This window comes from Gorilla gorilla, chromosome 4 (genome assembly GCF_029281585.2).
Source record: "Gorilla gorilla gorilla isolate KB3781 chromosome 4, NHGRI_mGorGor1-v2.1_pri, whole genome shotgun sequence".
NCBI lineage: Eukaryota > Metazoa > Chordata > Mammalia > Primates > Hominidae > Gorilla > Gorilla gorilla.
This window is the reverse complement of record NC_073228.2, coordinates 86655813-86670777: the sequence shown is the minus strand read 5'-3', so window position 1 is coordinate 86670777 and position 14965 is coordinate 86655813.

Below are 14965 nucleotides of genomic sequence, written 5' to 3'. Positions count from 1 at the left end.
GTTCTTAGGGGTCAGTGTCTTGTAGCCCAAAGTAGGGCAGGGAACAGTGGAGAACGAATCTGATTTAGAAAGGTGGTTGGTATGCAGAAAATAACAAGTACAGGTACTAAGATTGTCCAAAACAACTTTTAGTATAATTGGACTATTTTTCGTTCCTAATGGAGAGCTGAATCTAAAGAAATGACAATGTGATTTCGTAGATAGTCCGTTTTTCCCTGGTGATTTTTTTAGGCATACACTTTCCTTCTGATTCATTTTCATTTTGATTTTCATTTTTATTGGCACTTAGCTGTTAATGAGAATTTGCTTCATTTTCCTTTAATTCATGTTTTGTCTTGATTGATACTTCTCTGCATTAGGGCCTTGTTAACTAGGGTCTAGCACTGGCAGCCATTGGCTAAATTAGATATGTTGCTTTACATTAGAAGTTTTGTTAAATCTTGAAATGTAAAACAATGCAAACTGCCTTCTGTCCCCACATTTGAGAAGTCCTAAAAGTTAGCAATTCTGATTTTACAGTTTAAGCAAAAATCAGTTCAGCCTAGTAAAATATCTACTTAACATTTAGGGTGGACACTATTTCTGGGTTTCTATTTGCTGTCTTTGAAGCATTTGTTATTCCCTGGGTAGAATGTAATTAAAACGTGGACTCCCTGGTGTCATTTGGGAGATCTTATTTTCCAGTGATCCACTACGTAGGCCATATTGCTTTTCTTAAGCATGATATTTTGGATTATTCTAAAACATGATATTGAAGTGTGAACAGCCTAAAAATAAAACTGAGTCCAGTATGTTCCAAGTTTGGGCAGTTTATAAACCTAGTGGAGCTTGCTGTTAACATGTAGCTTGGCAAACTCATTCATGGTCTGAGTTGCGAGTTGGGCTGTTTTCTCTCTCTTTGTAGCCTTTAAGATTTTTGGGATCAGACCAGAGCTGTCAGCTTTGGTTTAGTGAAACAGAATCCATCTCCCTCTTTTATGCCTTTAGCTTCTTACAAGGAAATTAGCTATAATTTAAACTATATATATTTACATATACATATTCAGAATTGTTAAATGAAAATAAATTTTCAGAGTATAGCAAGATGTTAAAACCACCCTTGGATTATACACTAGACCAACTTGGTTTTATATTTTGCAATTTTTTCCCCCTTTACTCTCTGATTATGCAAATTTACTTCCAGAAATGTATTTCAAATTCTAGATAATAAATCCAGCAACAAAGACAATTTGAAAGGATAGGAAAATATTTATTCTGTTAAATTTGTAATTTGTGAGTCAATTTTGATTCTATCACTAGAGCTAAATAGCTCTAAACATAGTAGCACACAAAGACATAGAAACATAAACAAACTTACAAACATCTGAAAATATGTGCTCTACAATTGCAGAGGAAACATTCAGAATAAATACAGGACTCTTGTGTTCACCATCCAGTAGGACAGATAAAAAACATGGAATAAAAGCCGCAGAAGATACATTTCCAAGTAAGTCCGAGGATGAAGCCTGGGGAGTCAGAAGTGCTTCACGGAGGTGGTGCTTTTGGGAAGGACTTTAAAGGATAAATCGGAGTTTATTTAGTAAACAGGAAGGAAAAGGTATTTCAGAAAGAGGGAGTAGCATCTTCAGGAAATAGCTCTGCTGCCTAGAATGTGTCCTGTACAGAGAGGGAACCCCTAGAGCATCACAACGTAAACTATAAATGTCTTTGAGACTATTTTTAGCAGCAACTAGACCACCAAAATTAAAGGGTTAAGAAAGCAGAGAGGGAGTGAGACTATTTTTATACGTATGTCTCTTCCAATGTTTCACCTTGCCATATCATATGGTATCATAAGGACTAGCAACAACCCAATCCAGTTCACAAGGAACTGAATTCTACCAACAACCGTGTGAATAATCTTGGAAGCAGATATTTCCCAAGTAGAGGCTTGAGATGACTATAACTATGCCTGGGACTCTCAGGCAGCCTGTGAGAGAAACAGAGGACTCAACTAAGCCCCACCTGAATTCCTGGCCTATAGAAATGGAGATAATAAATGCTATTGTTTCAAGCCATTACGTTTTGGGGTAATTTGTTACCAGCAATAAATAACTCTAATGCACACTTCTGGTTCCTACCTAATATCCTCACAGTACACCTTGTAGTCCAGCTGTTGCTATGGCAACCAGCTTCTCGCAGGTATAGTCTGACAGCACCTCTCCTTAAGTGTAAATACTGTTAATTGCTCACTTTGTGTTCTGAACTTTCTGACACCGCTGGTCTGGGGCTCCTGTGGGAACTTGCTCAGCATTACACATGTGCAAACCTGGAACTATGAGAGGGTTACCACCCAGTGGGGCAACCCTTGACGAGTGAAGGGTAGGAGCCAGTGGAAACATGTTTCCTCTTTGGTCTCACAGATGGACAGTTCTGAAATATAGGTTGCACACATCAAGCACCAGTTACTGACAGCAGTGATTAACTCAGTTATCTATTCTTCATTGGCTTTCCCTCCTACCTGTTAACCTCCTCTCAAAGAAGTCATTTTGCAAAATAAACTGCCACTCAACCCTTTGTTTCAGACTGTTTTTGGTTAAGGGGTAGGAACCCAAGCTAAGGCATTTTGTCTCCTTTCAGCACAATGTTAACAGGTCAAGGAGTGATTAAGGTATTGATGATTCTTTGTTTCTTATATATTGAAGAACAAAATTTCTAGCAAATTCTAGTAAATATATATACTTTCCTTGGCTTTATAGTACAATATGATGCCTCTTATCTCTTATTCATAGCATTTCTCACCCTACCGGCACAAAACCTGCTCAGCCCAACATTTCCTCTGACAGACGTTGCCACAACAGCATATACACACTATCACAACTCAAATACACTGTATGCTTGGATCAAAATTCAGTGGCCCAACCTGAAATGTTTGCAGGGTATCAGTTTATCATATACAGTATAACAATTGAGAAACCCTAGCAAATATATTTGTTTAAGTTAATTCCATGGTGCAGGTTTAACTCCTAGTTAATCTTTTTGTTATTTTTACAAAAGTATAAAGAATACCTCTGATTACTGCTGGGATCAGCTATCTGGTCAACTGCACCTAGACTCCAAGATGGGTAGCCTATTTCAGTTCCTCAAACAAAACCAGTTTCTGTAGAGCTTATGTAATACCTGACAGCTCTCTGCAGAAAGAAGGCCAAATTCCAAATGTTCGCCTCATAGTCTTTGCCCCGGAATCCAGGTAAAAATTTTTACAAAAGGGGTGTGTGTGTGTGTGTGTGTGTGTGTGTGTGTGTGTCTTTGTGTCTGTGTCTGTGTGTGTCTGTATGTGTCAGTGAGAAAGAGCATTTTACAACTGACCTTTCAAGAAATTCTATAGATCTATTTTTTAAAAAGAAAAATATAACACCCTCTCAGGATTTTCTAAACTAGAAAGAAAATTTCTTTCCTTTTAAAATCACTGGCAAAATTTTCAATAATGATAAAAGAGACCACCAAATAAAATGCATTTATTATTGGATTACATAGTGTTCTCTCTTTTCCTTCCTGATCTCATGCTGAGATAAAACTTCTAATTCTCTCTCTCAGCTCTGCTCATTTTTTATCCCAAAACCCAAGCTGATTGGCTCTCAACTGTACTTGATATTTATCCCAAAACTAATGAGGGATGAAAATAGAAGGGAGAATTGAGGAAATTTTCCAAACTAGCCTAAAGAGGCTATTCAAATTGCTTCTGAGCATCTCGGGGCAACTTGGGGCCTTCTAAAGAATTTAAGTATAAATAAGCAAATTTCACATAGCAACAAGCTTGCTGTGGAAACTAAATGAGTCACACAACAGCCTGTGGTCATGTATTAATTTGTTCTTTTCTTATCTTTCTTTGTATTTTGTCTAAAAGAGAAGTCAGCAAACTCTCTATTAAAGGGCCATATACCAAATATGGCTTGTGAACCATAAAGTCTCTGTCACAATGGCTCATTTCTGTCCTTTAAGCATGAAACAGCCATAGACAATGCTAGTCTGCCAGCTGTATCTTTCCAACTCCTGTTTAGAACAAGAAACTTAAAGAACTATGGAAAGAAGTTACCATCTTTATGTTCCTATGAAATTCTTTTGTCCCCATGACTCAGCCACTATATTTGGGTATATTATAATATATGGAAAGTGGAGAAATATGTCTGTGGTGAATATGGAAATTCATAACTTTGAAAAATGTCCAGGATAGGAAACACAATTGAAAATAATACAGGTCTGTCTGTTCTGATAGATCATCCAAGTTTAGCTTCATGGTGTGACTACTAGAGTTTGGAAGTCCAAAAAAATTGCTGCTGTGTGCAATGGATAGCTATGTGAAACATAGAAATAAATAAAAATGCAAATGGATCATTATCTCAAGCAGAAAATGGTTAAATTAAGCTATTTCTAAAATAAGTATCTCCTTGACCAAAATAGATATGTCCCAGTCTGATAACAATCAGTATGCTGTCTCACATTCCATAATATATGACACCACTCTGTATGTTTGACATGACATTAATAGGCTGAGGCAACATTCAATAATTCTTCCCTCTCTGCCTCATCTAAGGTTTTATAGAAGGTCTTTACAAGATATGTGAACCTCTGAAATCATAAGTGAAAGTGTTATACAAATTTTTCTCAGAAGAATATTCATCACTACCCACAGTTGTCGCAGAACTCCATGATCCCAAAGTAGGAAAAATCATATCATTAATGAATAAATGAAAAAATGAAACTGATCACTAAAGCTAAATTTCAGTCCAGCTTATATAGTATGCATGAGAGAGCAGCAGAGAGATAAAAATCATTCAAGTTAAAAAATACACTCTTCACTGAAACACCAAATATCACCATTACTTGATTCTTTTGTGTTTACTATTATATTTTTCTTTCAATTCCTTTTTAAAAATACCCTTTATTTTAAAACATTATTCAATCATGAAACTTGTTTGTGACAGTACTTCACCAAAAAAAAAAGAAAGAATAATAATAAGAGGGAGGAGGAGGAGGAGGAGGAAGGTAAGGATGAGTATGAGGATGAGAATGAGGAGAAGGAGAGGAAGAGGAAGAAGAAAGAGAAGTAGAAGAAGAAGAGGAAGAGGAAGAAGAAGAAGAAGAAGGAGAAGAAGAAGGAGAAGAGGAAGAAGAGGAAGAAGAAGAAGAGGAAGAAGAGAAGAAAATAATGATAACGGGAACTTCAGCACTAAGATATAGGGAGCTCAAAGTAGGGTTGCCAGATATAGGAAATAAAAATATAGAACACCCACTTAAACTTAAATTTTGTATAGAATATACTTATACTAAGACAGTATTCATTGTTTATCTGAAAATCAAATTTAATTGTATATCCTGTGTTTTATCTGACAATGTTAGCTGCAAGGAATATCACTATTAATCTTACAATGAAAATGAGCTAAACTAGATTTAAATCCATAACACTTTTTGAACCCATCAGAGAACTGAGTTTGCAAACAAATAACTGGCTCAAAATTTTAGGAAAAACAGTTGCCTGCTGGGAGATAGGAGATATGAGCACTCTCTTACCTAGATCAAAAGTAACTGAACATCAATCAGATTCTGACTCAAATAATTGGTGAATTCATGAAGGCCAAAGCAAGACTGGGAGGACAGCAGGAAACCACTAAGAGACACAGAAATTTAAAGAGTTCATACCCTCCTGCCCCTCTTTCCCTGCAAACCCCACCAGCTGCTCACAGAAATAGAAAGTCTTAATTGTGAGGCAAACCTGGGGAAAAAATAGCAGCTATATGAGAGAAACCGGCAACTTCACCAGAGTTTTTTGTCTGTCTCCTCTATTGAACAAAAGTCTTAAACTATACGGGTGGGGAAAGGAAAAGAGATGGTTAGGCAGGAACAAAAATCACTCTTGCCCTTAAGGCGTAGGTAAAAATTCTTTGTAGCTGAGAGAAGAAAAAATAAGAGAAAAAAGCCTAATCTTGTGTCAGGGGCAGAAATACACACTGCGCCAAAAATAACAGCCAGGGAAGGAGAAGAAGCATTAAGAAAGCCACACTCCTAAAATTCTACATAAGCCTGAAATATATAACAATAGAGAATGCTCTCTTCCACTGTCATCCAAGAAAATAAGTTTAAATAACAATAAGAATACTGCAGGGAGAAGGGCATTGAAGGAGCAAGAATGTGCAAATTAGACCCACTGCAAGGCAAAGTAGAGAGGAAAGACTTAGGGTGCAGGACCAAACAGACATTGCTCTGGATAATGAATCACCACCTCAAACATAAGGCATCACTAAGAAATTTGAGTCATCTGGAGCATTGAGGGTAATCACAGCAATAGCAAATATCAAACTTAGCTCCACCCTTAACTAAACCAACTCAAATTCCCATGTTAAAGACCCAACAGAAGGGAAGATATGCCCATTTTCAGGCGTAAAAACTATTTACCTCAGTCTCCTCTGTCCTATACAAGCTAACCAGCTTTCAAAAAATATTAAAAGGTATACAAATAGGAAAGAAAGAACACACAAAGCAAAGCAACCATCAGAACCAGAACTTGCTAAAACACAGCTATGTGAACTATCTGTAAGAAAATTTCCAAATAATGATAATTAATACTTTAAATGCTCTAAAGAAAAAAGTGAGATACATGCAAGATCAGATGAGTAATTTAATCAGAGAGATAAGAAAGAATCTAATGACAATGTTCAACATGAAAAGCACAGGAACAGAGCTAAAGGATGATTTTGACAGACTCATCAGCAAACTAAACTCCACCAATGCAAGCATCAGTTAACGTAAAAATAAATCAACAGAAATTACTGAGATTGTAACACAAAGGGAAACAAAAGTGAGAAAAAGAAAACAACCAAAATATTCAAGAGCTGGGGAACAAAGATATTTGTAATATACACACAATTGGAATCCCAAAAAGGAGAAGAAAGAAAGAAAAGGGCAGAAGAAATATTTGAAGAAAAAGTCCAAGAATTTCCCAAAATTAATGGCAAACACCAAACGCAAGTACATGATGGCCATAGAAAACCCAGCAAGATAAACACACACACACACACACACACACACACACACACACACACACACACCCCTTCATTTGCTGTATTCAAACTGCTGAAAATAAAAGACAAACATAAAATTTTGAAAGCAAGAAGAAAAGAAGGAATACAGGGAAGTATTACAGCAGATTTCTCATCAGAAATCATGTAAACCAGAAGACAATGGAAAGACATCTTTAGAGTGCTAGGGGAGGAAAGGAGAGGCCAGGGTCGGGGTGAACCACCAACCCAGAATTCTATAACCTGTGAAAACAACCCTCAAAACTGAGGGAGAAATAAAGACTCTGCCAAACAAATAAAAGCTGATGGAATTCATTACCTGCAGATGTACTCTATAACAAATGTTAAAAGAAATTCTTCAGATAGTAGAGATATATCAAACCAAAACTCACATATACAAAAAGAAAAAGCACCACACAGTGGGAGAAAATAGCTGCATGATAAGTCACTTATACCCAGAATATATAGAGAACTCTCAAAACTCTCAAAACTCTCAAAACTCTCAAAACTCTCAAAACTGAATAACAAAACAAATAACCTAATTTTAAAAACTGGGATGTATTTCTGAGAAGTTTCACCAAAAAAAGGTATCTAGGTGGCAATAAGCACATGAGAGGATTTTCAACATAATAAGTCATTAGGGAAATACAAATTCCAACCATAATGAAATAGCAATACACAGAATGGCTAAGGTTAGGGAAAGCTAGGTGAAGGGATACAGAGATTCTTTGACTGTCTTTGCAAATGTTCTGTAAATAAAATAATTGCAGAAGAAAACTTTACAAAAAAGGCATGGGATCATTTTCCATTGTTGAGACCCCAGTAGCAAAAGACCATGCTTACTAGTGGGGAGGACATTAGGGCAAGGAAAGAAAGAGGAATGCTCCAGTCACAATGTGGCCAGAGTCCTCTGGTCCTGACCAGATTTAACATCTTGTTAAATGTCCCTCATGGATTCAACGATATCAAAGTGACTGGCTGAATAGCACAAATATGTTCAGGACGACTACAAACCTGCAAACTTTGGCAGCCACACCTTACTTCCCATATATGATCAAGTCTGGTGTGATGCATATTTTCTTAGTTTGCTTTCTTTAATGTCTCGCATATAAGGTGTTGAAGTATGAGAGAATAGAGAAGGGAAGAAGTTTCTCAGAAAGTGAACTTTCTGGTAAATTTAAGTGCTGTCACTGTTGTTCAGTTCTAGTTTACTGTAGTGCCCAATAATGAAACATACTTAAGTTTAAAAGTGGTCTATTTGGTGGTGTTTGTGCCTGTCTTAATGACTACTTCCACTTGCAGTTATGGACAATTTTTCCTGTCATTTAAGACAATTCTAAAACCCCACCAGGAGGAAGTTGATTTGAGGCTTCATGTAGATCTGGCTTCACTGATTGGACCTTGATAAGCTTACCTCCCAAACATTATTATTCTTTAGTTTTAAGAGTCTTTTAAAGAACAATTAAACATGTTACAGAATAATTTTGGATTCAGACTTTAACTAGTGTTTAAAATCCTCTACACGTGTGCTCACCTATAATCACATAACATCTGGTGAATTTCTCAGTAAACATTGGCTGAAGTAGCCTCTAAATTCAGTTCATGATTCTACCATTCAAATTCAAATTAACCAAAAATACAACTAATAATTTTTTCCTCTCATCTCCACACACAACCATCTTTCAAGAAGTCAAAAACAACCTTTATTCTGGCTGATGAACCATACATCAAAGTCACATTTCTGTATATGACTCAAACAGAGACCTATGTAAAGAAGTTACAGCAAGTGCTCCAAACAATACTTCTCCACATGAAGTAAATATGTAGACAATTACTCTTTGCTTTGTCAAACTAGTTAGGCTTCCATAGAGTAACTACACTATAAAAAAAAAAGTAAAGTACAGCCAATTTTTGCCTTCCATGGAGGCACTTTTCTTTATAGTTCAGTTACTCGAACTCTGAAAATGAAAACTATAGCTCGAAAACTAGACTTCTCCTTTCATCACTCCTATTGCTATGCACTCAAGCAAGACTGGGACAAAATCTCTCATAAAGCTCTCAGAGGTATTTATTCCTTGTTCTTTCTATTCTATTGGCTTAAAATGAATGTTCCAGTGCTCTACCTGAACCCTAATTTTGATTGCAACCAATTTCCAAGAGCTTTGCTGCTCCAGATAAGAAGAGACTCCATCCTCTGCTTCTGACCACAGACTCCTAGGTCCATGCCTTACCACATGCCTGGAAGAACATGTCATACATCAAGTCAGTTCTCTTCTTTGACTCCCAAATCCCCTTTCTCATCAGAAGCAATACCTTCAGAGGGAGAGTTTGCTTTTGGGTGTTTCTTTTCTGTTAGGAAGATATTTTCACTGGAATGAAGGAGAAGGAGTAGCCAACCTTAAAGGTAGAGCCAGGACTACTTATATTCATGTGGTGTTTGTCTATTCTCTGTCTCTCCTTTCAGACTATGAGAGTTTCTGGGGCAGGGAGTAAATCATGGTGTCACCATATATAACCCAGAATAAGTGTTCAGTACATCTTAAAATTGATTAATTAGTTAGTTAGTTATAGTATTTGTTTGATCTTTGCACTAACAACAAAGAAAAACAAATAAATAAAAACTTAACCAATCAATCAACAAATGAAAAACCAAAGACAAACTACTTGGCATTTAGGGCCTACACTGGGGATTGGTAGTAATAATCCTTTTGGTTCTTTGAGAAAGATTTCATTTAGATATATGAGATATATTATCTGTACACAAGGATCTAAAATCTGGCAAATAGAAAAGTAGCAAGAAAACTAAGACTGAAGAAGTTGTAACTACCTCTTATTAGCAAGATAATTTTTAATGGGCTACACACCCTACAACAGCTGGTTTGGCCAATTCTCTTTTTTTCAGTCTGCACTTTGGGCATAATAAGCTTTGCTTTAGCTTTTAAAAAAGGCAGGATTAAGTCTTCAAAAAGTAATAGTCCTCTTAAATTTGTGCGTCCTGGTTTTTGAAAAACAGAAATGAACTCACAGACCATAACTATGGTAGGAGACAGGCTGAATTGCAATTTTGTTTCATGTTTGGGGAGTAGGAAAAATAGAACCTGAAAGTTGAAAATCTCCATCTTATAAATGAGTATCATTGCCTCCACCTAGAAAGCTACTATTGACCTATCAAAAACCTTGTAGACAAGTTAATACTTCTGTGATGTGTGCAGCTCTTTAAACAATCTGCCTGTCATGCCAGAGAGTACATTTTCACTTGGCTTCTTTAACAGACAGTCTAAGAAGAAAGAATAATACCAAGGACTCCACAGCTGCTTCTGCATGAGGCAAGGGTTTTCCATCCGTACTGTAGTATTTGGCCCTTAAATAACTTTTTACACCCCACAGTGCATATCTATATAACAAGGAAGGAAAGGGAGTTGGAACTACATGGGGCCACATGAGAAATGGAATTGCTTCTTTTGGCTTAAGGGCATAAGCAATCCAAGACGTTTCTCCCTGGGACATACCATGTAGTTTTTTAGTGACTTCCAGTGATTTTAATGCTGGAAAGAGCCAAAGTCAAGGTGAGTGTTCTTAACATATTGACACCAATGGCCCAGCCAAGGAGCTGCCAACAGGCCTTTGAGAGAACAGTTAGGACTCCTTGTTTACCTTTCCCCACAAAGACATTGGATCGGGGTGGGGTGCATATAATATAGTGGTTAATAGTTTTGAGGTCAGACAGACTTTGGTTTAAATATTAGCTTCTACTACTGCCTAACTGGCATGGACACTTCTCTGAGTCTCAGGGATTTTTTTCTTTTCCTTTTTTTTTTTTTTTTTTTTTGTGGAAACAGTAACAAGAGCCTTGTAAGGTTACTAGGAACAAGGGGAGGGGATTAAATGCAAGTAAATAAGCCAAAAACAAAGTCAGCACATTGTAAGCACTCAAGGAATAGTAGCTACTTTTTACAGTTCTCTCCTGTTTTCTCTCTCCATGTTCCTCCTCTGTTTCTCCTCCTTTCTCCTTCCTTTCCCTTTACATGTCTCCCCAGCCTCAGCCTTATGCTTGTCAGTGACATCTAGGAAGACCCACAGTCCCTGCACAGGAAGCCCCTCTGCTTAGAGGCCCCACTGGCTCTCATTCAAGACTCTGTCAGCTTTGTTACCACAGTATGTCTTTCGTCAACTTGTAAACACCACCCATGTATTTTTGCCTGTTTTAAAGGCCCAGCTTTAGAGTGTTAATTGAAGTTTGCCTTCTGCCTGTAATATTTTCTTAAACAACTTGCTTATGATGTAGTGAAGTGTACCATCCCCAAAATCATCCAAATAATATGATGCTGAAAATTAGAAAGTCTTGTTTTTGGTTGTTGTTGAATTCTTTTTTTTTTTTTTTACTTTTTATTTGGAAATAATCTAACACAGAGAAAAGTTCCAAGAATTAATAATAATGTACAGAAGACCTGTATATCCTTAGCGCAGATGCACTTATTAATAACATTGTAAATTTGCTTTATATTTATGCTCACTCTCTCTCTTCATGTGTGTGTGTACAGCTGACCCTTGAACAACCTGGAGGTTAGGGGCACAGAGCCCCACACAGTCAAAAATCCACATATAACTTTTAACTCCCCCAAAACTTAACTACTAATAACCTACAGTTGACCAAAAGCCTTAACAATAACATCAACTAATACATATTTCGTATATTGTATGCTGTATTCTTACAATAAAGTAAGCTAGAGAAGAGAAAAGGTTATGTGATTAAGAAAATCGTAAAGAAGAGAAAATATATTTACTATAATTAAGTGGAAGTAGATGTTCATAAAGGTCTTTATCCTCATTCTCTCCACATTGAATAGGCTGAGGAGGAGGAGGAAGAGGAGGAGAAATTCCTCTTGCTGTTTCAGGGGTGGGAGAGGAGCAAGAAAATTTGCATATTAGTGGACCTGCACAGTTCAAACCCATGTTGCTTAAGGGTCAACTGTATATGTGGGGGAGCAGCCAAGACTGCCGAATAGAAACAGCTCCACTTTGTGGCTCCCACTGAGAATGAAAATGGTGAGTGAATGCTACATCTTCAATTAAGGTACCAAGGTTCTCTCATTGGGACTGACTAGGGGGTTGGCGCAACCCACAGAGAGAGAGGAAAAGCAGGGTGGAGCGAGGGCCCACCTGGGAACTGCACGGGGCAAAGGGAGCTCCCTCTCCCACCCCAGGGAGGTGGTGAGGGATTGTGCTACCCCCTCACTGAAAGACATGCTTTTCCAACAGATCTTTGCAACCCACGGATCAGAAGGTCCCCTCATAAGCTCATGCAACCAGGGCCTTGGATCCAAAGCATAGAGCTGTGCAGATTTATGGCAGCTTCTCAGGTGGGTGCTGCTCAGAGCAGGCACAGAGCTGCAGGAGTTTTTACCTACTCCAGCTCCAGGAGCTCGGTGAGGCAGGAGATCCATCCACTCCCATGGAAAGGGGGCTGACACCAGGGAGTCAAGCAGCCTCGCTCAGCGGGCCCCACACCCACGGAACCCCACAAGCTAAAACTCAGTGGCTTCAAATCCCCACCGGCCAGCACAGCAGGCTGGAGACTGCCCAAGAACGCTGAGTTCTGGGGGGTAGGGGCAGCCAGCATCACTGAAGCTCCAATTGGCTGTTTTCCCCTGCCACCGGTGCCAGTGAGACTGGGCAGTTTGGACTGGGAGCAATTCCCCCACAGCACAGCACAGTGGCTGGAACAGTTCATGGCCAGACTGCTTCTTTAAGCTGGACCCTGATCCATTCCTCCTCACCAGGGAAGGCCCCCTGCAGGAATTTCAGCATCCCCAGTCAGGGGGTTATGGACAGATCTCTGATATCCCTGAAATGAGCCACTAGGAGAAGGGGTGGCTGCAGGATTGTAGATCAGCGGTCTTACTCTTTTCTGCCTGCCAGCCCTGGAGAGTCAGGGCAACCCGGACAAGGAGAATTTCCTTCAGCACAGCATACCCACTCTGCCAAGGGGCAGCCAGACTGCTTATTTAAGTGGGTTCTTGATCCCCCTCCTCCTGATTGGGTAAGACCTCCCAACAAGGGGTCTCCAGACACCACATACAGGAGTGTTCCAGCCAGCATCAGGTTGGTGCCCCTCTGGGACAGAGCTCCCAGAGAAAGAAGAGGTGCTATCTTTGCTGTTACGCAGCCTCCACTGGTGATACCTCCAGGGGCAGGAGAAACCCAGGCGATTAGGGTCTGGAGTGGACCCCCAGCAAACCGCAGCAGCCCTATGGTAGAGCAGCCTGACTGCTAAAAGAAAAACACAAAGCAACAACATCAATGAAAAAGACCCCACAAAAACCCCACCCAAAGGTCGGCAGCCTCAAAGATCAAAGGCAGATAAACTCATGAAGATGAGAAAGAATCAATGAAAAAAATGCTGAAAACTCAAAAAGCCAGAGTACCTCTTCTCCTTCAAATGATCACAACACATCTCCAGGAAGGGCACAAAACTGGGCTGAGACTGAGATAAATGAATTGACAGAAGTAGGCTTCAGAAGATGGGTAATAATGAACTTTGCTGAGCTGAAGAAGTATGTTCTAACTCACTGCAAAGAAGCTAAGAGGCATGATAAAACAGTATAGGAGCTGTTAACCAGAATAACCAGTTTAGAGAGGAACACACAGACCAGTGACACTATGAAGCAACTACATTAACTGCCGAGACCAGCTCAGTCATGGAGACCCTAACCCAGCGGCACTAGAGGAATTAAAGACACACACATGGAAATATAGAGTGTGGAGTGGGAAATCAGGGGGCTGACAGCCTTCAGAACTGACAGCCACAAACAGAGATTTACCCACATATTTATTGACAGCAAGCCAGTGATAAGCATTGTTTCTATAGATTATAGATTAACTAAAAGTATTCCTTATGGGAAACAAATGGATGGGCTCTGGCCAGTTATCTGCAGCAGGAACATGTCCTTAAGGAACAGATCGCTCATGCTATTGTCTGTGGTTTAGGAACACCTTTAAGCGGTTTTCCGCCCTGGGTGGGCCAGGTGTTCCTTGCCCTCATTCCGGTAAACCAACAACCTTCAGTGTGGGTGTCGTGGCCATCACGAACATGTCACAGTGCTGCAGAGATTTTGTTTATGGCCATTTTTGGGGCCAGTTTATGGCCAGATTTGGGGGCCTGTTCCCAACAATTAACTAGTCTGCAAAATAACCAGCTAGCATCGTGATGACAGGATCAAATTCACACATAACAATACTAACCTTAAATGTAAGTGGGCTAAATGCCTCAATTGAAAGACACAGAATGGCAAGCTGGATAAAGAGCCAAGACCCATCAGTATGCTATCTTCTAAAGAGCCATCTCATGTGCAAAGACACACATAGGCTCAAAATAAAAGGATGGAGGAAAGTTTACTAAGCAAATGGAAAACAGAAAAAAGCAGGGGTTGCAATCCTAGTTTCTGACAAAATAGACTTTAAATCAACAAAGATCAAAAGACACCAAGAAGGGCATTACATAATGGTAAAGTGGTCAATTCAACAAGAAGAGCTAACTATCCTAAATATATATTCACCCAACACAAGAGCACCCAGATTCATAAAACAAGTTCTTAGAGACCTGCAAAGAGACTTCGACTTCCACACAATAATAGTGGGAGACTTTAACATCCCACTGTCAATATTAGACAGATCATCAAGACAGAAAATTATCAAGGATATTCAGGACTTGAACTCAGCTCTGGATCAAGTGGACCTGATAGATAGCTACAGAACTCTCCACCCCAAAACAACAGAATATACATTTTTCTCAGCACTGTATGGCACTACTCTAAAATTAATCACATAATTGGAAGTAAATCACTTCTCAGCAAATGCAAAATAACTGAAATTATAACAAATAGTCTCTCAGACCACAGCACAATCAAATT